Below are 22,982 nucleotides of genomic sequence, written 5' to 3'. Positions count from 1 at the left end.
ATGTTCCAAAATGAGTAAGTAAAAAATTTAGTAACCCAAGTATGATCAAAGCGACCGTGCTAGAACCACGAAACTCAGGAATGGCTAACACCTTCTCCTGGGTTAATAGAATTCCTTACCCGAATTTTTAGTTCGCGGACTGCATTACATAGTCATATTTTCCTTGATTCGGGATTCAACCGGTGACTTGGGACACCATAAATCTTCCAAGTGGCGACTCTGATTTTTAATAAATGATCCCGTTTCGATTGTCCTTTAATTGGAAAAAACTCCCTTGAATTTATACCCTTCCGGGGGTGTAAGTGAAAAAGGAGGTGTGACAGCTCTGCGACTCTGCTGGGGAACGAACCTAGAATCTCTGGTTCAGGGTTTAAGAATTCGAGCTTGTTTCATGATTTTTACTTGGCTTTATTTATTGTTCATAATACTGTATCCTGGGAACCTTTATGCTAATTGTTATATGTTTACCACTTTGATATTGTTGGAATTGTATAATTGTCTTCTCACGCCACCCATCTGAGTCTTCTGAAAATGGTGCATACGTTCGCGTAGCCCACTTTTTCTGTAGAAATTATACCAAATAGAACGAGGTTGGGCAAGCGACAAGGCCAGGTAGACTTCAGTGCTCCCGATACGTCGCCCCCTCCTCGGCCCCAGTTGTCCGCTCGGGTACCCCAAGTCTAGACCAAAACCCCAGGATTTAAACCTAACAAAAACACAGCCCCATGTCGGATCCCTAGTAGGAACGTTTGTTTGCATCATGTGCATTTGACTTAGGGGAGTCAACACAGGGGTTGGGTCCATCTAGGACAGGTGTGCCCGAAATAACAGACCATCCTGATGCATCCTATGTGCTATGTGAACATTTATTTGTTTTGGCTGGCATGCTGACCGGCTAGGGAATAAATCAAAAAAAAAAAGGAAGAGAGGAAAACCAAGAGTTATATAGGGAAGGAAATAAGACCCGGTTTTCAAACATCCCGGTATTTGAAAAACGTCCTGAAACTCCGCCCAAAATTTTTTCAAAAAAGGGGGTTATTTTTAAAAGAGTCAAACACTGTGTTCTCTCAAATATGACCGAACTATGAAGGTCTGATTCTTACTAGGTGTGGGATACGTAGGCAACCTACATAAGGTTCGGCCTTATTTTTGAAAAAGAGAAAAGAAAAACAAGAAAAGTGAGTCGATGGTCGAATGAATGCAACCTTGATTGTGGTCAAAATAAAGCCGACCCATCTTCGGCTATGCCTTAAACCGTTCTTGCCGAGGTAGCCTCAGAGTATTTTTCAGTTGTCGAAAGGCTATTTTCGTAAAAGAATGGGCAATCTTGTGAAGGGTCATTCCCCCGGCCTCAAAATTCTCGTGAAATTGAGAAGGGGCCGCTTTACGGAGACAGTCATTTGGCTAAAGTTGGCATACAAGGGAAGAGATTATGGTTCTTTTCTTCTTTTATTTCTTCTTTTTCTTTTTTTTCGAAAAACTGTTTACAAAAGGGTCAACTCGAGTCAAACCCTAACCTTAATCCTCCACAGGAACAATGAGTACCATCCAAGAACCACCAGAAGTGGTCAGGGAATAGGCTCGGCTACACTTGTGTATGTGGTAGAATGATCTAGACGAAGATGGTCAGAAATGGGTGAAAAAGAACTTGGGTGCTCTTATAGACATTTTTGAAATCAAACCACGGAAAGATCTGATCAAAGCTTTGGTAACGTTCTGGGATCCTGTCCGCAATATTTTTCGTTTCTCAGATTTCGAGATCACCGCTACTTTGGAGGAGATAGCCGGGTACATTGAATTCGGACGGGACTTGAGGAAGCAACAACTCATATTTCCAAGGGCTCCATCGGTGCACAATTTCTTTGATCTCTTGAGTATTAGTAAATAGATAAATAAGAAACGTGTGAGAAACAGTTGCTGTGCTTTCCATTTCTTATGCTTCAGGTTCGGGCATTCCTCTGGTTTTGAAACACATGAAAAGGGCTTGAGCAATAAACAAAACAAGGGCCTTTGGCAAATTTATCGTCGGTTCGCATTTATTGTGGCATTCTTGGGGATCATGGTTTTTCCAAATGAGAAAGAAACGGTGGACATTCGTATGGCTAGAATTGCACAAATCCTCACTACCAAGGAAGATCATACACTTGCCCCGTTGGTGCTAGCAGATATCTATCGCGCATTGACCGTATGCAAAGCAGGGGCTCAATTTTTTGAGCGTTGCAGTATCATTCTGAAGATGTGGTTGATCGAGCTTCTTTGCCGTTATCCCAGATTCATGAGTTACGGTTCGGGCCCAAACAACTTCATCATTAGTTACGAAGAGAGGATAAAAGATTACAACGCACCAGAAGGATTTGAAGCATGAGTTTCTCATTTGAAAGCTCTTGATGCAGGTCAGGTTGAGTGGACTATAGGATGGCTCCCGGGGACAGAGGTCATCTATATGACTGCTACCAAAGGATACCTGAGGATAATGGGCGTAATGAGTATTCAGCCATATGCACCGTAGAGGGTCTTGAGGCAGTTAGGGAGGTATCAAATTATGTCTGAAGATGAAGATCTAAGCATCCAGGTCATAAAGTTGCATCTAGAAGCCGCATTTCCTGAGGCTGTAGTTCAGCAGGATTGGAATAGCTGCCGGTATCTCAGAAACGGCACCCAGGTACCAGACGTCGCCAATGGGGAAGTAGATCCAAATTATGCTGCTTGGTTTGAGGAAATATTTTATGTAAACAACGAGCCAAAGCTCTAGAGGCCCACCAAAAGGCCTCATGTTCAAGCCTTTGATGATAAAATTCAAGAGAGGTTAGCTTGGGGGAGAAGGAGAAGGAATATAAGGCCATCATCGACGGTCTGCGAAAAGAATTGAGAAATGTCACTTTCAACAATAATTTGCAGGCACAAGAGGCCGAAGGTGAAATGAGAAGATTGGTGCGAGAAAACGAGGCTCTCAGAGCTCAAGTGTGACAGTTGAAAATTGAAGTCGAGAACCTAGGCCGAAGCAGGAAAGATGAGAGGCTCATTTACAACCTCACTCAAAACGTACGTGACTACGAAGATGACATGCATAAAGCTGAGTCTGAACTAGCAAAAGCACGGGCAAAGCTGTCCAGAAGCACCGAGGGGCATGCAACTTTCGTTCAATAGATGAAAGAAAGATATGAAAGGGGAGTCACAGGTTGGGAAAAGCCAAACGGCAACCTCGAGGGGGAAATGGCTAGACAAGCCAAAATATTTAAGGCTGAAAGAGAACATTGTTACGCCTTAATGGCACGGCTAGAAAGGGACTTGCAACAACTCCAAGAGTAGAACCAGGTAGCCGAACGAACTGTGGAAGCTAGAACCGAACAAATTGCGCATTAGTTGCAAGAGAAGGGCGTCATAAGAGAGTGAGTCAAAAGGGTTGCCAACTATATCGCAATGAAGTTCAGTAGTTGTGAGGATATAACGAGATCCATGTTCTTCGCCACTGCGATGATTTTTGTTCGCTGGGTAATGGAAGATCTCTACCACCTTCAGGAGGATTTAGCAAGATGGCCCACAGCAAGGCCGAACGCCGCCCCGCGGGTCCCAGGGATAGTTGAGGCATTGATGTATTCGTGATTTCTTGAGTCTATGTTTTCTTTTCATTAAAGTCTGCCAGTTGTTTTGGAGTCTATATTTCTGTTATTAGAACATCCGGGTTGTTTGTTTTTGAGTCTGTATCTTGAGTCTGTTAGTTTCTTTCGAGTCTGTTAGTTTCAGTCTTTGTAACAGCGTTTTTATATAAAAATTGGAAATACCTAAATTTTTTTACTTTATTTTACACTTATCCACCAGAACTACACTCGGTCTGATTCATGCGGGGTCATGATACGTAGGAAATCTATGCAGGATTCGACCATAACCAAAAGAAAGAAAAGAAAGAAAAAGAAAAAAGGGGAAAGAAATAAGAGGAAAAACAAGCGAGTAAAGAAAAGGAGAGAGCGGAAAAACAAGAACGAAAAAGAGAAAATAAGAGAGAGCAAAAACAAGGAGATAACAGAGGCCAGAATGAAAAGAAAAAAGAAAAAGAAAAGAAAGGGGATGTTTGCAAATAAAAGAAAGAAAAGGCCGGGATGACGCATGCAACCGATCAAATATATAATAGAGATGGTTAACTGTGTAGGTGTTTTCATGCCCAATATGCGGTTGCCAATCTGTTAAAGCCTAATCGCTAACAAGGTTGTTTGTTTGATATATTAAGTCTAGACAGGTGGTTAGTTGACTGGCGTTCTGGCAACTCACTCCTATAACACCCAATTGAAAGACAGGCTGAATATGGTCGACCAGGAACCGGAAACCAGTATTGTCGATCCATCGAAAGAGATGGAAGAAATGGACGTTAATGCGATGAGGGAAGAAATGTATAAGCTGAAACAGCAGATGGCTGAAATGTACCAAGCTTGGGCGAAGGGGCATCCACCACCGGTTTATCCCGCCAATCCTGCTTATATCCCACCATCAGCCCAACCGCAGGAACCTCCCACTGTGAAATCATCTCCAGCCTTTCCCAACTACCAACAATGTCAAGGCACCACTTCCCACACCTCTCAAGCTCCACCACCCAAACAAGTCTCGTACCCTCATCCGCCAATTACACATGTTTTTGTGGCACCCCCACCTGCTATATTACACAGATCTTCCAGTGAACCCCTATTTTAAACTCATGACAACCAGTACTATCCCCCAGAATCCACCTTCAAAGTTCCAGAACCATATCCTTACACTCCTCATCTTGATGTCCCGGCAGAGACCGAGAAACCGCCTAGGAATCCTGATCATGAAGAAATGATCAGAAAAGTCAAAAGCTTAGAGCAATCATTCTGAGATATGAGAGGGCTGGGAGGCCAAGTAAGTGTGGCCTATAAGGATTTATGTCTATTCCCAGATGTTCAGTTGCCAGCAGGGTTCAAAATGTCCAAGTTTTATCTATACGATGGGCATGGCGACTCGGTAGCACACTTAAGAGGGTTCTGTAGCAAGATGAGAGGAGCAGGTGGAAGAGATGAATTACTAATGGCATATTTCAGCCAAAGTTTGAGTGGTTCAGCGCTAGAATGGTACACCAGAAAAGATCATAGCAGGTGGTGCACATGGGATGATTTGGCCCAAGCCTTCGCCTGTCACTTTTAGTACAATCTCGAAATCATCCCAGATCGTCTATCATTGACAAAGATTGAAAAGAAGCCCGGTGAGAGTTTCCGAGAATATGGGTTCCGTTGGAGAGAGTAAGCAGCGAGGGTTGATCCCCCGATGAAAGAAAGCGAGATGGTTGATTATTTCTTGCAGGCTTTGGAGCCCACTTATTTTGGTCATTTGGTGTCAGCAGTGGGCAAGTCCTTTAATGAAGTTGTGAAAATGGGAGACATGGTTGAGGAGGGACTCAAGTCCAATAATATTATGAGTTATTCAGCAATCAATGCAACCACTCAGGCCATTCAAAACGGTACTGGGGGTGTGCTCGGAAAGAAGAAGAAAGAGGATATTGCAATGATCGAGTCGGCAATTTGGGGTGGATCCAGGAACCTTCCACCACTCTACAACCAGCCTCGACCCTATCCCCAAACATACCCCCACACTCCATATGGCCTACCACAACATTACTACCCACCGCCAGATCCCCACTTTTCTCTATCTCGCACAAACCTATACCCAACCTCCCACTCACGCGCAATGGCGTGCGCCAGCTCCACAGAGTCCCTACCAAGCTCCACAAAATACCCATCCATCCCCAAAAGCCTATACCCCCCCTCCCCCGAAATAGGTTTTCGACCTAATCAAGCCTTTAAGAATGAAAGGGTACAGAAGCAGAAGACTTTCACTCTACTGGGAGAATCATATACCAGCCTATTTCACAAACTGAGACAGTTGGGTATGTTGAATCCGATCGAGGCCAAAATGTCGAACCCTCTTCCTAGAAATCTTAATCGCTCGGTGAGTTGTGAGTATTGCTCAGGGGACCTGGGCCATGACACAGAGAAATGCTGGAAACTAAAAATAGTTGTACAAGAGCTCATTGATACTCATCGGATCGAGGTTCAAGCCCCAGAAACACCAAACATCAACCAGAATCCGCTACCAGCTCACCACAAAGCCCATATGATTGAGCTGATTCATAAGGGAGGGGAGACTAAGAAACCCTCGCAGACGGTGATGATGATCCGCTCCAGTGAAACCAATTCAAAGGAAAAGGTAGTCAGTGGGAAATCAGTGGTCCAGCGGAAATAGGTAGACAACAAGCCAGTTGTGGTAGCGGAGAAAGGGTCGTCAAGTATTGTTGCAGTGAAACCAGAGAAAGCTAAAGTAGTGGTACCAGGGGTTATAAGTAAACCTGTCGTGGTCATGAAGGGTGCTCGCACAGAGCCTGTTATTATAAAACCAGTGACTCAGCTGCTAGTGATCAGCAGCAGGGCGGTCCCGTAGAAATATGAACGAGTGACAGTAACTTACCAGGGGAAAGAGGTTAGAGAAGAAGTATGTGAGACCCACGGTTTGACTCGATCGGGGAGATGTTTTGCTCCCGAAGAGTTAAGAAGAGTTAAAACTTCCAAAGACAATCCAGTCTCGATAAAGAAGGTTGTGTCCGAGGAAGAGGCAGAGGAATTTTTGAAAAAGATTAAAGTGTAGGACTATTCCATTGTGGAGCAGTTGAGGAAAACACCGACCCAGATCTCGCTCTTATCATTACTGATCCATTCCGACGAGCACCGTCGAGCTTTGATGAAGATCTTGAGCGAAGCCCACGTTCCTGACAAAATCTCAGTAAACCACTTGGAAAAGATAGCTAACAAGATATTTGAGGTAAACCAAGTCACTTTTTCCGATGATGATTGCTCGTGGAAGGCACCGAGCACAATAGAGCCCTCTATTTGATGGTAAAATGTGAAGACTCCATGGTTACTCGGGTACTGGTTGACAACGGGTCTAGCGCAAAAATCTGTCCTCTCGCCAAGTTGAATAAGCTGCAAGTGGAGGATGAAAGAATCCACAAGAACAGTATTTGCGTTCGGGGATTCGACGGTGGAGGGAAGGATTCAGTCTGGGATATAGTGCTTGAGCTCACAATAGGGCCAGTTGAATTTACTATGGAATTCCAGGTGCTCGATGTGGCTATTTCGTACAATCTGTTGTTGGGACTCCCCTAGATCCATGCCGCCAAAGCAGTCCCGTCTACTCTACATCAAATGGTCAAGTTTGAATGGGATCGACATGAGATTGTTGTACATGGCTAAGATAATCCGTGTGTGCCCAATGGTGCCATTGTGTTGTTCATAGAGGTTGACGATGGCAAGGGACCATGGGTTTATCAGGTTTCTGGCACAGTATCGGTAGAGAAAATTCCGGAGGGCAAGTGTGTGCCAACTCCAAGGATGGCTGCGACATCAGTCATGGTAGCTGTTGAAATGTTGAAAAACGATTTCGTACCGGGCAAGGGTTTGGGTACATCTCTGTAAGGTATTGTGCAGCCAGTCTCCCTTCCAAGGAATCTAGATACTTTTGGTCTGGGGTTCAAACCTACCGTTGCAGACATGAGAAGAGCTAGGAAAATGAAAAAAAAACATAGGCATTGCCAAAGCCGGTCTCGTGTCCGTCTAGGTCATTCGTCAGGCCAGGTACTAGAAAGCAATTGTTGTCAAGGATCCCTGAACCACTGATTAGAGCCGATGGAGATTTGGAGAAGGGGTTCGAAAGGTTATTCGCCGAGGTCAATATGGTTCAGGCCGGGGAAGGATCCAGCAAGGCAGATGTGCAATTTGTGGGACCACGTGCAAAAGTTAACAACTGGGAAGCTACTCTTCTTCCTATCCGAAGGGAGTCTTGGTAGTGGCCTTTGATTTTCTTTCAGTTGTCTAGATTATTCCAGGGTCTGTAATTTAGATGTTATGTTCCGTCCAGTTGGATGTGTTAAAACCCTGTTATCTTTATATTCAATGAAATGCAATTGTTCCTTTTCCTTCATTTCTTCTAATTTCATTTTTGTTTTCTTCCTTTGTACCGTTCTTTTTATGCTGATATCAATGACATGACATGCATGAGGAATCTTAGGCCCAGTTTTAAAAGACAATCTAACTCTGAAATAATAATACAAGAAATTAAGTGTGATGACGAGTTGGAATTTGATGATGATGAGGCCTATGAAGAAATTAGTAAGGAACTAAGTCAGTTTGAGGAAAAGCCCAAATCTAATTTGAACGATACAGAAGCAGTTAATTTAGGGGACCAAGAAAATGTCCGGGGAACTAAAATAAGTGTCCATTTAAAACCTCAACACAAGGAGGAGATAATCATAGCATTGTTCGAATACAAAGACGTTTTTGCATGGTCCTATGACGACATGTCAGGTCTAAGCACTGATTTAGTGGTTCACAAGTTGCCCATTGACCCGGCATTCCCTCCTATCAAACAGAAGCTGAGAAAGTTCAAAACGGATATGAGTGTAAAGATCAAAGAAGAGGTCATCAAGAAATTCGATGCGAAAGTTATTCGGGTCACGCGGTATCCTACCTGGTTAGCCAATATTGTGCCTGTGCCAAAAAAGGATGGAAAGACCAGGGTGTGCGTTGATTATCGGGATCTCAATAAAGCAAGTACGAAGGATAATATTCCCCTGCCAAACATCCATATATTGATTGACAATTGTGCCAAACATGAGATTGGTTCTTTTGTGGATTGTTACGCGGGTTATCATCATATCTTAATGGGCGAGGAAGATGCTGAAAAGACGACATTCATCACACCGTAGGGAATGTACTGCTATCATGTCATGACATTCGGTTTGAAAAATGTTGGGGCAACCTACATGAGGGCAATGACAACAATATTCCATGATATGATACACCAGGAAATCGAGGTGTATGTGGATGATGTGATCGTGAAGTCTAAGAAGCAGTCTAACCATGTTAGGGATCTGAAGAAGTTCTTCTGAAGGCTTTGCAGGTACAATCTCAAGCTTAATCCTGCAAAGTGTGCTTTTGGGGTTCCATCTGGAAAGTTACTGGGGTTCGTAGTCATTCGCCAGGGTATTGAATTGGATCCATCGAAGGTCAAGGCCATCCAGGAATTGCCACCTCCGAGGAATAAGACTGAGGTGATGAGTTTGTTGGGGAGATTGAATTATATTAGCAGGTTCATCGCTCAGCTCACGACAACTTGTGAGCCCATCTTCAAGCTGTTAAAGAAAGACGTTGCGGTCAGGTGGACATATGAATGTCAGGAGGTGTTTGAAAGGATAAAAGGGTATTTGTCAAATCCACCCGTGTTGGTCCCGCCAGAACTAGGGCGGCCTTTGATTCTATACTTGACGGTATTGGACAACTCATTCGGTTGTGTATTGGGTCAACATTATAGCACTGGTAGGAAGGAGCAGGCCATATATTATCTCAGCAAGAAATTCACATCGTACGAGGTTAAGTACACCCAGCTTGAGAGGACATGTTGCACCCTAACTTGGGTGGCGCAGAAGCTGAAACATTATTTGTCATCTTATACTACTTACCTCATATCTCGCTTGGATCCGTTGAAGTATATCTTTCAGAAGCCTATGCCCACAGGGAGGCTTGCAAAGTGGAAGATCCTGCTCATAGAGTTTGACATCGTCTACGTAACCCGGACTGCAATGAAAGCGCAGGCCTTGGCGGACCATTTGGACGAGAACCCGGTTGATGAAGATTATGAACCTTTGAAAACTTATTTCCCTGATAAAGAGGTGATGCACATTGATGAGTTAGAACAAGGCGAGAAGCCTGGATGGAAGCTTTTCTTTGACGGAGCCGCAAACATGAAAGGCGTAAGGATAGGAACAGTACTTATCTCTAATACAAGGCAGCACTACCCTTTTACGGCTCAGCTGCGTTTTTACTGTACCAATAACATGGCTGAGTACGAGGCATGTATTCTGGGATTAAGGTTAGCCGTGGATATGGGTGTCCAGTAAGTCTTGGTCTTGGGTGACTCAGACCTCCTAGTGCACCAAATTCATGGAGAATGGGAAACACGGGATCTGAAACTCATACCATACAGACAGTGTTTGCATGATCTTTGTCAACGATTTCAGTCAATAGAGTTCAGGCATATCCCAAGAATACATAATGAAGTCGTCGATGCTTTGGCCACTTTGGCGTCAATGTTATATCATCCAGATAAGGCTTATATGGACCCTTTGCAGATTCAGGTCCGTGATCAGCATGCTTATTGTAATATGGTAGAAGAAGAACTTGATGGGGAGCCATGGTTCCATGATATCAAAGAATACCACCGGATAGGGGTATATCCGATACAGGCCATAGGTGATCAGAAAAGAACAATTCGACGATTGGCAAGCAGATTTTTCCTCAGCGGAGGGGTGTTATACAAAAGAACTCCAGATCTTGGTTTGTTAAGATGCGTAGATACAAGATAGGCCACAGTAATCATGACTGAGGTACACTCCGGAGTTTGTAGACGGCATATGAGTGGGTCCGTTCTGGCAAAGAAGATTCTTCGAGCAAGATATTACTAGCTCACTATGGAGCAAGATTGTATCAATTTTGTGCGTAAGTGCCATCAATGCCAGGTGCACGGAGATTTGATTCATTCCCCACCATCTGAATTGCATACAATGTCGGCACCATTGCCCTTTGTTGCCTGGGGCATGAATGTCATTGGGCCAATCAAGCCAGCAGCATCAAACGGACACAGGTTTTTTCTGGTAGCCATTGATTATTTCACCAAGTGGGTTGAAGCGAAAACTTTCAAATCTGTGACCAAGAAAGCAGTGGTCGATTTTGTGCATTCAAATATCATCTGTCGGTTTGGGATTTCGAAGGTAATCATCACGGACAATGGTGCCAATCTCAATAGTCACCTGATGACAGAGACATGTCAGCAGTTTAAGATTATACATCGCAATTCTACCCCATATCGCCCTAAGGCGAATGGAGCGGTTGAGGCAGCCAACAAGAATATAAAGAAGATACTTCGAAAAATGGTGGAAGGTTCTAGGTAGTGGCATGAAAAGCTGCCATTTGCGTTGTTGGGTTATCGCACTACTGTCTGCATTTCAGTAGGGGATACTCCTTATTTGTTGGTGTATGGCACGGAGGCAGTGATACCCGCAGAAATTGAAATCCCATCCCTTCGAATTGTTGCTGAGGCAGAGATTCATGACATTGAATGGGTCAAAACCTACTTGGAGCAATTAAGTCTAATTGATGAAAAGAGATTGGCGGCAGTATGTCATGGTCAATTGTACCAACAGAGAATGGCAAGAGCATATAACAAGAAGGTACATCCACGGAAATTCACAACAGGACAGTTAGTGTTGAGACGTATCTTGCCACATCAGGCTGAAGCAAAAGGAAAGTTCGCCCCAAACTGGTAGGGGCCATTTGTTGTAACTAGAGTGTTGGCCAATGGCGTGTTATATTTGATAGATATAGAAGGGAAACATGTAGAAATGGCTATCAATTCCGACGCAGTCAAGAGATACTATGTATGATTTCTTTTTGTTTATGGTACTTGTTTGTATTTGACATATTTGGAAGGTTGAAATAACGAAGGCGTGTTGTTCTGCTATCTAAACACTTTACCCCTTGTCACCCCTTTTGAGCCTTATTTAATTTTTTTCATACTCCTCTTTTGGGATCAATGGCACAATTCAGAGACGCAAGTGCGGAGGATAAGTACATAAAAAGGAAAGAAAGAACGAACAAGAAAGGAAAAGGAGAAGAAAAATGAAAAAAGAGAAGAAAGAGAAAGAAAAGAAAAGAAAAAAGAAAAGAAAAGAAAAAAGAAAAGAAAAAAGAAAAAAAAAAGAAAAGGAAAAAGAGGAAAATAAAAAGAGAGAAAAGAAGAATAGCATAACAAAAGAGGAAAGAAGAGAAAGAAAAAGAAAAGAAAAATCGCAACAAACAAAGTAATTACTATGTCATGAACTATGTTCCACCTGATTCCTTTTAAGAATACGTAGGTAGCCTCACGGTTCGGTCTCATTAAAATAATAATCCAAAAGTCCCCGAGCAAGAAACTGGGGCAGAAGTTGTACTTGTGGTAAGAAATCTGATTCCGAAAGTTGTCATTTTGAACCCATGCGAATTGCTTTGAGCCTTTTTATACCCTTTTCTTCTAACCCTGTCTGAAAGCCCACATTACGGTCCAAAGAAAGACCTTCTAATCAGTCTTTGAGAAATGCCAAGTCAAGAAGGTAAAGGTAGTCCATGTCAAGGGCAACACTCTGGTTCAAGCAAGGAGAGAAATTAAAATGAGAGAGTCTTATTGGTGAAAACAATGGGAGCTGAGAGAAATAAAATGAGAGAGTCTTATTAATGAAAACCTTCACAGGCACCGTAAGGTGACGAAAACTGAGAGAAATAAAAATGAGAGAGTCTTATTGGTGAAAACCCTTACGGGCACCGTAAGGCGAAAGTGAGTCGGGAGATAAACGAATGAAAGAGGTATGCTAGTGAAAACCTTTCAAGGCACCGCAAGATGAACAAGGTCAAGGTTTGGGTAAAGTAATCAGGTCATGAAAATTCTGGGGGCAATGAAGTACGGCAACTAAAAGTTGATTGGTTGGACAGATTGGGCCTATTGATCCAAAATACATGTCATGATCATTGGTACTAGCTGTTCCACTTAGATAAGTTTTCTTTCTCTTTTTCCCTTTGTAGCAGTCATCTGGTTTTGGATTCTTCTTATCCTTAACTCGCAAAGTCATTGCATTTCATTTTCTTTTGGGTTTATTTGGCTAAGATGTTTCAATGTCAGTTTTATTCAAAGCAAGTGAAATGAATTTCAAAGCTCACTACCTACTTCCAAATCGCAAAGCACGGAATGGGCAAAGCATACTAAGAATAACACGACGAAAGAGGGAAATATAAAGAATCACCGGAAGCTTCATCAGTGGAATGGTTTGGTAAAGCCAGGGAAGACGCAAAAGTTCAGATAAAGGGGTCAGAGATAAGACAGCAGCGGAGGTGTAGAACACTTGGCTCGTCAAAGTCACGGGTTTGAAAGTCAGTCAGAAAGTCAAAGAGGTTCAGGGACAATTCAGAGAAGCCAGTCAAAACAAAACAATGCAGCGGAAGGATCTTCAGTAAGAATGCCATCAGCTGACCACCATTTTAGACTGACAAAATTTTCTTTGATTGAAACAGGGGCAGAAAATTTCGGTTGTTCTGGAGAAACTCCCCGTGGAGAAAGGCAGTCGCCAAATAGGTTTGTTTTGATTTTTAGGACCCTCCTAGAAAATGGGACCTAGTATAAAGTACAGAAATAACATAATTTAGCATAAATGTATCCCAAAAGAATATAAGTGACTTAGAAGTGTGCATGTTCGAGATAGGATTCAATTAGGAGTTTTCAGGACCCTCCTGAATAATAGGACTTAGCATTAAGATTTCGATTAGATAACAACATTTAGCGTAAGCTTTGTTGTAGGGTAGTATAGTTCAACTATAAAAGTTGTCACTCTTAATATAAAATTTGACTTTTGATTTTCAGGACCCGCCTGGATAATGGGATGTAGCTTAAGACCTTCTTAGATAACAAGACGTAGCGGAAGTCATGCCTTTAAAAGATATAGCTTAGATTTAAAATTGTCGTTTAGTTAAGAGTTGTCAGGACCCCCTGGATAATGGGACCTAGCTTTCAATTCTTAGTAATACTTGGTAATATGATTTAGTTTTACAATCACATCTGTCCCCAGCCACCAAACTGGGGCAGAAAATTTGCTTTGTTTTGTCAAGTTGAAGTCAGGAGCCCGCTTGGAGAACAAGGAAATACATTTCAAGTTGAAGTCAGGAGCCCGCCTGGAGAACAAGGGAATACATTTCAAGTTGAAGTCAGGAGCCCGCCTGGAGAACAAGGGAATACATTTCAAGTTGAAGTCAGGAGCCTGCCTGGAGAGTAGGGAATGCATTTCAAGTTAAAGTCAGGAACCCACCTGGAGAGAAGGGAATACTTTCAAGTCAACAGTCAGGAGCCCGCCTGGAGAACAAGGGAGTACAATTTAAGTTTTAAGCTTTCAAATTCTTTGTTTTGTTTATCTTGAAGTCAGGAGCCCGCCTGGAGAGCAGGAAATACATATCAAGTTCAGCAGTCAGGCACCCACCTGAAGAAGGGGAAAACATCTCAGTTTACAATTCAAGATGGTAACAAACGGATGTCTCCGAAAGAATGGAGAACAACAAGGTAACAAGAAGCGCGAAATCAAGTTTGAAGATAGAGATAGGACTTTTGTAATCCATAGATCATAGTCTAGTATAGCTTTTGTTTTATTTTGACATGGAGTAATAAGGAGGTTCAGTAAGCAGCGGCAGCAGCAATAGTGAAATCACAGCTTCATGGTAGTCCCAGCTACCAAAACTTCCTGAACTGCACTGATCTGATTCCTTTTTAACCAAGGATATGTAGGCAACCTCGGAGGCAGGGTGCGTACAAATTTTTCAAAAATGCTTCCCACGGAGTATTCAAACGGGCAAAAATCGCTCGTACTCGCTCATTTTGTCTTTGCACAAAAACTCTTCGTGTTTCCGAACAAAGAGGGGCAGCTGTGAGCACGTGATTTTTTCGCTACATGAAATACTCCCATAAATTCAAAACAAAGTAATTTTGTTTCATTATTTGCAATTTTGTGGATTTTGTGAATTTTGTGGCATTTGCTATTAGTTATTTGCATTTTTTGTATGTGCATTTCGTTTGTTAATTAATGAAAAATACAAAATATGCTGCATTTGCATTTAAGATTTAATTTTTGCATGTTTGAAATAATTAGTAATTTAGTGTTTATAAAACGGGAAAATCACAAAAAATAGTTCATTTTTGCATTCTCGTTTTAATTTCTCGAATTTTGTTAGTTTTCTTTAAGTTGGTATTTAATTAGTACGGTAATTAGTTTTAGAGATTAACTAGTTTAATTTGATAGGATAATATTAGTTTTAATAATTTAGGATTTATTTCTAATTTTGGAAAGAAAAGAAATTTGGAAATTGAAAAAAAGAAGAAAAAAGATTCAAAAAACAAAGGGGAACTCGGATCTGGGCCAATTAATTAAACCCCCCCCCTTCAGCCCAATTGCCCCCTCGTACCTACCTAATTCCGGCCCAAACCCGCCTATACCCGGTCCGGAGTTCCCTTTCAAGTGAAACGACACCGTTTCAGCTATTGTCAATCTGAGTCGTTAATCCTCACTTGATCTAACGGCTCGGAACTAAAGCTGGGGGAGTATATATATGTCCGAATACAACCCCCCCCTCGGTTCATCGTCCCCAACAACCCAACTTCAGAACCCTGCCCCCAAAACCCTAGTATCCGCCTCAGAATTCCCCACCGTCCGGTGGCGGCACCAGCGCCCAATCGCCACCAAATTAACACCATGAACTCTTTTCCACCTCCAAATCCCAAATCTCCACACAGTTCCTCTTGAATCCCCTTCCATCACCTCGAATCTCAGATCTGAGGTTAGCACCGGAAACCCTAAAATTCCCAGATCCACCCAAAATCACACCATGCAACCCCTCATCTCCCTCCAGCCTCAAATACATGTTGGTTTCATCTTAAAATGGCCCCTAGTGGTAGAGTAGAGGTCCGGATTGCCAAGTTTCTCCTTGGGATTATTTTCTGACTTAGCAAGGTCAGGTGAACCTAATATCATCATTAATTGTTTGTCTTCTGTCGAGGACAACTGATTAATGACCATCAAAGGTTCACTGCCTCTTCCAAGGTTGTTAGAGTTTATGCGGTTCTTGCCGAAGCAGGTTTGGAATAATTTCACTTTGCATCGATTGGTTTTTCTCTTCTGTTTGTTTGCTCGATTTGTTTTATAGCTTTTCAGAATCCTCGTCTCTTGATTAATGGCATTATGTTCTGATTGCGAGATTGTTAATTAGCTTGTTTGCATAGTTGTCGATGACAATCGGCTTCGTAAGGTTTGCATTTAATTTGGTTTCAATTCACGAAATTTTCTTTTGTTTTCCGCTGGGTTTCATGTCACATTTTGTGAATTAATTTTGGAATTGAGTCAAGTATAGTTCATCGTTCGCATTAATTCTTGTTTCACAAATATTTTCTAAATTCATGTTTATCTATGAAGGGTATGCAAACCAGTTTCTCATAATTTCAATAATTGTTTTGGGTTTCAATTTGTTTAGAAGTGTCAGCCCGTTTGTTTACTATTATTGAGATTGGGGGCAGTCAGAATTTAAGTGGGGTAAGTGAATAATGGGGAACTTTAGGGGGTAATTTTGGAGATTGTTTCAACCTAAGGAATCTTTAATAACTGATGGAAGCTTCCTAAATGGACAGCTGCCCAAAATGGTTAGGGAAAATAGGCTGTAGTTGAAAATATCTTAAGGAAATGGACAGTTTTCCAAAAATTCAGTTGTAAAAGATGCCCTATGAGGGTATTTTGGAAAATCTGTCTGCCTTGCCTTGGAAGGCCCACAACAGACCTTCAGCCTTTTAAAAAGAAAGCTTTCTTTTCATTCAAGTCAGTTTTTTTGTTACACTTTAGAGAGAGAAAAGGGGCTGAAAATCAATAAATGAGAGACAGCTAAAAAAATACAAAAAGTACTGTTCCATTGAAAATCTTTAGGGAAATTCTTGTGGTACTGATTCTATGATAAGTTCCGAGCAAGTGTAGTTTTAAAAGAGCTAAATATGTTTTGGTATACAAGTTTTGGTCCACTGTTGGGTAGATTTTGGTTTTTGAGTTGTATGTGATATCACTGTGGGTACAAACTGCGCTAAAGTTGTCTTTCCTCAATCATTTCTGGGCTGATTTTGTTGCTAAGTCTTGTTCCTGCTACTGATTCCACTCCTGATTCCTCATTTCTCTGTTTTACTTTTCAATTTCCAGGTATTTCCTTCAAACCTTGAACGGAAATGAAGCTTTGTATGGCAATTGTGCTTGAATTATTTAGTTCGAGTTGAAGAATCGATCGCTGCCCTTTCCATATTACTTTACCAGTCGTGGTGTTCGATATATGTCGTCCTCATGTTCCTACTAGATTCACATTAAGTTATTTACTTATTACCGTACCTTTTAAATTATTTATGATGTTGTATAAAGTTCTCCCTCTCACTCGCTTAACTTGAAAGTTGAAGGGTTTTGATCATGTGTAGGAACAGTATGGAATAATTGCAAAGAATTTTAGTGGTGTCGGATGTGTTTCAGGTCTGTTTGGGGTCTATTGAGACAAGTATTGTTGGCTTGAGTGCATACTTTAGTTCAGTTATAAACTTGAAGATTGAGGCCTGTTTATTAGACAGACATTATTCGATATTGAGGAGACTCGATAAAGAGTCTTTAAGCTTCCAGTAGATTACCCTGAAACTTGATTTGGGCTCGTTGGGCCCAAAGCTCATGCTCTTGCGATATGGCCTTGTGAGTCCAAGGCAGTCAAAGGGAAAAGATGTTGGTTTGTCACTACTCCACATTGCTTTAAGCTGATTGGGGTTCAATACAATATGTACAATTGATAAGTTCCTGGGTGTGATTTGCTTTGGAGCTTGCAGTTGGGCCTTTAACGCTAGCCCCTCGCCTCCGGCATGCTCTAAATTTCATTTCGGACTCCTATGGTACTTCGTAATTTGGGCTTGTTATTGATGTGGGTTTGTAGTGGGTTGGGTTATATATTAATGAGACATTGTTGCATTTTGTTAAGTCACTTGGTGGAATTCAAATCACTTTAAACCTTTAGTTAATTAGCTGGACCTTTTAAAAAATAGATTGAGGCACACCTGACTAGTCAAATGTATAGCTCGTGGCCTTAGCAATTCTGACTCGATTTTAGTAATAAATGTTGAATAGTCGTAGAGGAACCTTTTGGGCCGTTTAAAATACAATTGTGATTGTGTACACGTTCGCGTGACATAATTACAATTCTAAAAATCGATTCGGAGTATGCGTTCGCGCAACTTCGAACAAACTTTCTTAATAATAAAAGCGAATTCTCGTATGGTATTAATTAAATTAGTTCATATAGTCCGAAGTGCGTCGAACACCATTTAATCGTACAAATGATGAATGTTTATAGTTTGCTTTAGATACGCACAACTTTGGCCAAATATTTTCATATATAACAATAAAGTGTTATTAATTGTGGACACGTTCGCGTGACATGATTTTTGACGCGCCAAACAAATAGGTACACGTACGCGTGACTCGTTTGAAGATAATTTTCTTAATTAAAAAGCGGTTAAGAGGCAAAAGCACATAGGTTCCAAAATGAGTAAGTAAATAATTTAGTAATCCAAGTATGATCAAAGCGACCGTGCTAGAACCACGGAAATCGGGAATGCCTAACACTTTCTCCCGGGTTAACAGAATTCCTTACCCGGATTTCTGGTTCGCGGACTGCATTACAGAGTCATATTTTCCTCTATTCGGGATTCAACTGGTGACTTGGGACACCATAAATCTTCCAAGTGGCGAGTCTAATTTTTAATAGACGATCCCGTTTTGATTGTCCTTTAATTGGAAAAACTCCCTTGAATTTATACCCTTCCGGGGGTGTAAGTGAAAAAGGAGGTGTGACACATGTGTCTTGTACTTTCACTCTATTCCTAGTTAATAAGTTCTTCCCTCTCTAGTATGTGTACTACCTTGTGATCCTCTTGAGAGCCCTTGGAACTCTGGCATACTGAGGCTGGCTTTCCACACTGCACTGACTCAATGCTTGGCTATTAAGTCTAGGTGTAAGCATTGCTCGTGGTCCTTGAGACCCTTAGGGAACTTTGATACACCTAGACTCTGATTTGTCTATGGAACTGAGGTTTGAAAAACCATTGGAGGCTTTGGGTAACTATGGCCTGATTGCAGGCTCTCTATAAAATAGCTTCTTGATTTTCTATTTCACTTATGTAATTCATTTGTTGGCCTGTAATATTTTATAAACAGATATTTGGGGTATTTAGTAAAAAAAAGGGTGGGTAGGTGTATACTTTGTGGAGTAACATGGGTAGAAATCCTGCTCTTAGGATTTATTTTTAAATCTGCCTGCTCTACCCAATAGAAAACATGCCTATAGGGTTTTTTTTCCTATTGAATCTGATTGCTTTTTGCATAGTAGGATCATGCCTATAGGATTCCACTTTTAATTTCATAATAGAAATCATGCCTATACGGACTTCACTTTTAATGCCACTTGCATCAAATACAAACCATGTTCCTAAATCCTGCATTTGTCATGTTAGAAACCATGTTTCTAGTTTCCAAGATATCATGTTTTAAATCAACTCAAGTATAGATACCATGCCTATGGGATATAATTCCGATTTAGTGAGTTTTTCATATGTTACTGCAAATTGACTAAAAATAGCAATATGCCTAGATATCATGTCTATAGGGATCTAACTCGCATTTCTAATTAACCCAATAGACCAATTTTATCTCGCTTAGTTTACTTTTCAAAACCGGCCTTGTTAAGCAACGACATTTCCTGAAAATGGTTCTTTCAACATTGCTTTAATCTCATTAGATATCCTACCTATAGGTATTACAAGGGTCTATTTCGAAAACCTATTCGTTTCTGCAGTGACATAAATATCAGTTCTGCATATAGGCAAGCCTTAGGGCATTTTCAAACTTGCATTTTTTCTGAAGCTATTTCTGTCACTCAATGCCTCTGAATTCTAATGAGCTTTTAAAAGAGATCCTAGGCAACTAATAGGTTGTGACTTCTGTATCTGAAAGTGGTTTATTTCTGCATAATCAATTAGAAATCCTACTTTAGGACTTTGATTACTAAAGACCTTACATATGGTTGAGTCGTGCTGCGTGTGTGCTTGTTTGCGGAGGAAACCATGAGCCTTTAATTGCTTCATTTATGTGAAAGTACTAAATGTTTTTCTTTTACCATCGCCTTCGATTTATTCCTTTAAAACCTTAGGAGTATGTCTAGAACCACCTATAGGTAGAGGTCTTAACTCCCTCCGAGACTATTAAAAAGGGACGAGCAATAGCACGCAATAGGAAGCAGTGACCAACACTCGCTTTGCATGACCAATAAGGGGATGAGAAGGGTAGACATGGGATATGATGACTACGCGTTAATGTCACGTGTAGACCCTCATTGAGGAATTTTTATCGGACATTGCGTGGGGTGATCCTATAGGATAAACAACCTAGGACCCTCCTTACCCCAAACTTTCTCCTTGTTTAAAACTTTTCTTTATAATTTGTTCAACCTTTATTTCACTACTTGACTTGTTCAAACGTGCTGTATTTATTTGATTCAACTATTTGTATGGACTAATTTGTAAAATATAAGATCGGTCGGGACCCACAGTTGTGGACCAAAAGGGGTGCCTAACACCTTCCCCTTGAGGTTATCTCGAGCCCTTACCCTAATCTCTGGTAATGCAAACCAACTCAAGAGTTAACCACTCTAGGTGCCCTAACGCACCATAATCCGTTAGGTGGAGACTCTTCAAATACCCAGTTTCCAAAAGGAAATGAGTCACTTACACCCCATAGAATGTCAAAACCTAAACCTCTTTCCGCGATGAGGGAAAAAAGGGGGCGCGACAGTCAGTCTTTTGTCAGGGTGCTCATTTTTCTGTGTAAGGAGGAATGGCTTGTTCTTGGTAGAATTAGGTATGGGAGTTACGACTACTAATGGTGTAGGCAATTTTGGAATCTGCCGTTCATCTTTTTAGTCTAGGTCTTATGTCTAGGTTGTGAAGAAGAAGAAGGATCCTTTTAAAGTGTTAGGGTTTTATAGGTATTGGGCTTGGATCTATGGGATAAGGGTAATTAGGCTTGGATTTAAGGAATTGGGTTGGACCATGTCTTTTGGGTTTGAATCTAGGCTAAGAAGATCAAGTAGTACAATGTATCCTAAAAAATGTAAAAATCACTCTAAATTGAAATAAACTAATATAAAACTAAATACTAAAAGTGAAACTAATTTTTGGTATTTTCAAATGTTATAATATAAATATAATAATTGACTTTAACTTAAAGATAAAAAAATATTTTTCTGTAATTTTTATTTTTATTATAAAAATAACGTAAAAGAGTCAAAGCTATTTAGAATGGCGATACTAAACCTAAATTAAATATTTACGCTAAAATGTGTAAAATTTTGGGAAGAGTCAAAAATTACATGTCTACAGCTGCCCCTCTTTGATTGGAAACGTGAAGCATTTTCAGACAAAGAATGACGAGACAGGTTTTTTAACCCGACCCTTATTTAGAGAGACCAAAAACTAAGAGAAAGAAGAATGTGGCCGAGCCTTGGTATCTGAGCTGCCTACATATCCTTGGCTATAAAGGAATCAGGCCACATGTAGTTCAGAAGTGAATGAAGTGATTGAATGTGTGGAGAGGACGAGAGAGTCGAGTGCGGTTCTGTCGAGGTTCCGGTCAGCAGTCCCGTTATTACATCAAAATCAAAATCTAAAAGAGCTAAAAAAACCTATTAGCTATGAATTACAAGATTCCTATCTATGAGTCTTCTGAAGCTTGATCTTGAGTCTTGATTGGTTCTTCATGCGGGCTCTGATATGAATCTTGATGCTTGTTAGCTGCAGGTGTTGGTTTATTCTTTCACGGCTTCTTCAGATCAAGACCAGACATGCAGATCTTGTGAATTCAATCACTTCTTGAGCATTCCACAACTTTTCTCTGCTTCTGCACTTCGAGTTCACTTCTTTTTATTTTCTTCTTTTTTATTCTGGATTGAGACTTCTTCTTTTGGTTGTCTCGAACCCTGTGCCTCGAGGTAAAACCTACTCAAACACCAAAACAAACAAACAAACGAAATATTTCTGCCCCAGTTTTCACTAGGAAAATTTCGTGAGTTATTGTAACAAAATTCTAAACTACTTCTTTATTGAAAGCAATAAAAGTCAAGATTGTGTATCCTTGAGAAAAGAGATTAGAGAGTGGAGACCCTATATTTTGGAGGCCCTAAGTTGAAAAGATTACCAGGTTATGCTGGCATCAACTAAGGAGTGGGACCCTATGTTAGAAAAGATTGCCAAGTTATGCTCGCATCAGCTAGGGAGTGGGACCCTATGCTGGAAAAGATTACCAGGTTATGCTAGTATCCTATGTTGGAAAGTGAGACTACTGAACTGTGTACCTATGCTAAAATGAACCAAGAAGGATTTTTTTTTTGAGAAAAAACATTTATAAACAAATTGCTCCAGCGCTTTTTTCAAAGGCATGAACAAAAGACCTTTTTTTTTAGTCGAGACATCCTCTTTTTTTTGCGCTAATTTTCCTAGGAGAAAATTCATCAGACTAGATTTTTATATCTTAGGAGAAAAATTCGTCAGACTAAGACATCTATCCTAGGAGAAAGTTCATTAGACTAGGTTTTCTAATTTATTATCTTAGGAAAAATATTCATCAAACTAAGATTTCATCCTAGGAGAAAATTCATCAGACTAGGTCCTTTTTCTTTCTTTTTTTTGGTATCTTAGGAGAAAGATTCATCAGACTAAGATTTCTATCCTAGGAGAAAGTTCATCAGACTAGGTCGTCTATCTTAGGAGAAAGAATTTATCAGACCAAGATTTCGATCCTGGGAGATAATTCATCAGACAAGGTTTTTGTTATCTTAGAAGAAAAATTCATCAGACTAAGATTTTTATCCTAGGAGAAAGTTTCATCAGACTAGGTCTTCTATCTTAGGAGAAAAAATTCATCAGACTAAGATTTCGATCTTAGGAGAAAGTCGACAGACTAGGTCTTTTTTCTTCTTTTTTGGTATCTTAGGAGAAAGATTCATCAGACTAAGATTTATATCCTAGGAGAAAGTTCACTAGACTAGGTCTTCTATCTTAGGAGAAAAATTCATTGGACTAAAACTTTGATCCTAGGAGACAATTCATCAGACTAGGTGTTTGTTATCTTAGGAGAAAAATTCATCAGATTAAGATTTCGATCCTAGGAGAAAGTTCATCAGGCTAGGTCTCTTTTATTCTTTTTTGGTATCTTTGGAGAAAGATTCATCAGACTAAGATTTCTATCC

This window comes from Nicotiana sylvestris, chromosome 11, assembly GCF_000393655.2.
Source record: "Nicotiana sylvestris chromosome 11, ASM39365v2, whole genome shotgun sequence".
In the NCBI taxonomy this organism is placed as follows: domain Eukaryota; kingdom Viridiplantae; phylum Streptophyta; class Magnoliopsida; order Solanales; family Solanaceae; genus Nicotiana; species Nicotiana sylvestris.
The sequence above is the reverse complement of the archived record's forward strand: the minus strand, read 5'-3'. Positions refer to the sequence as shown.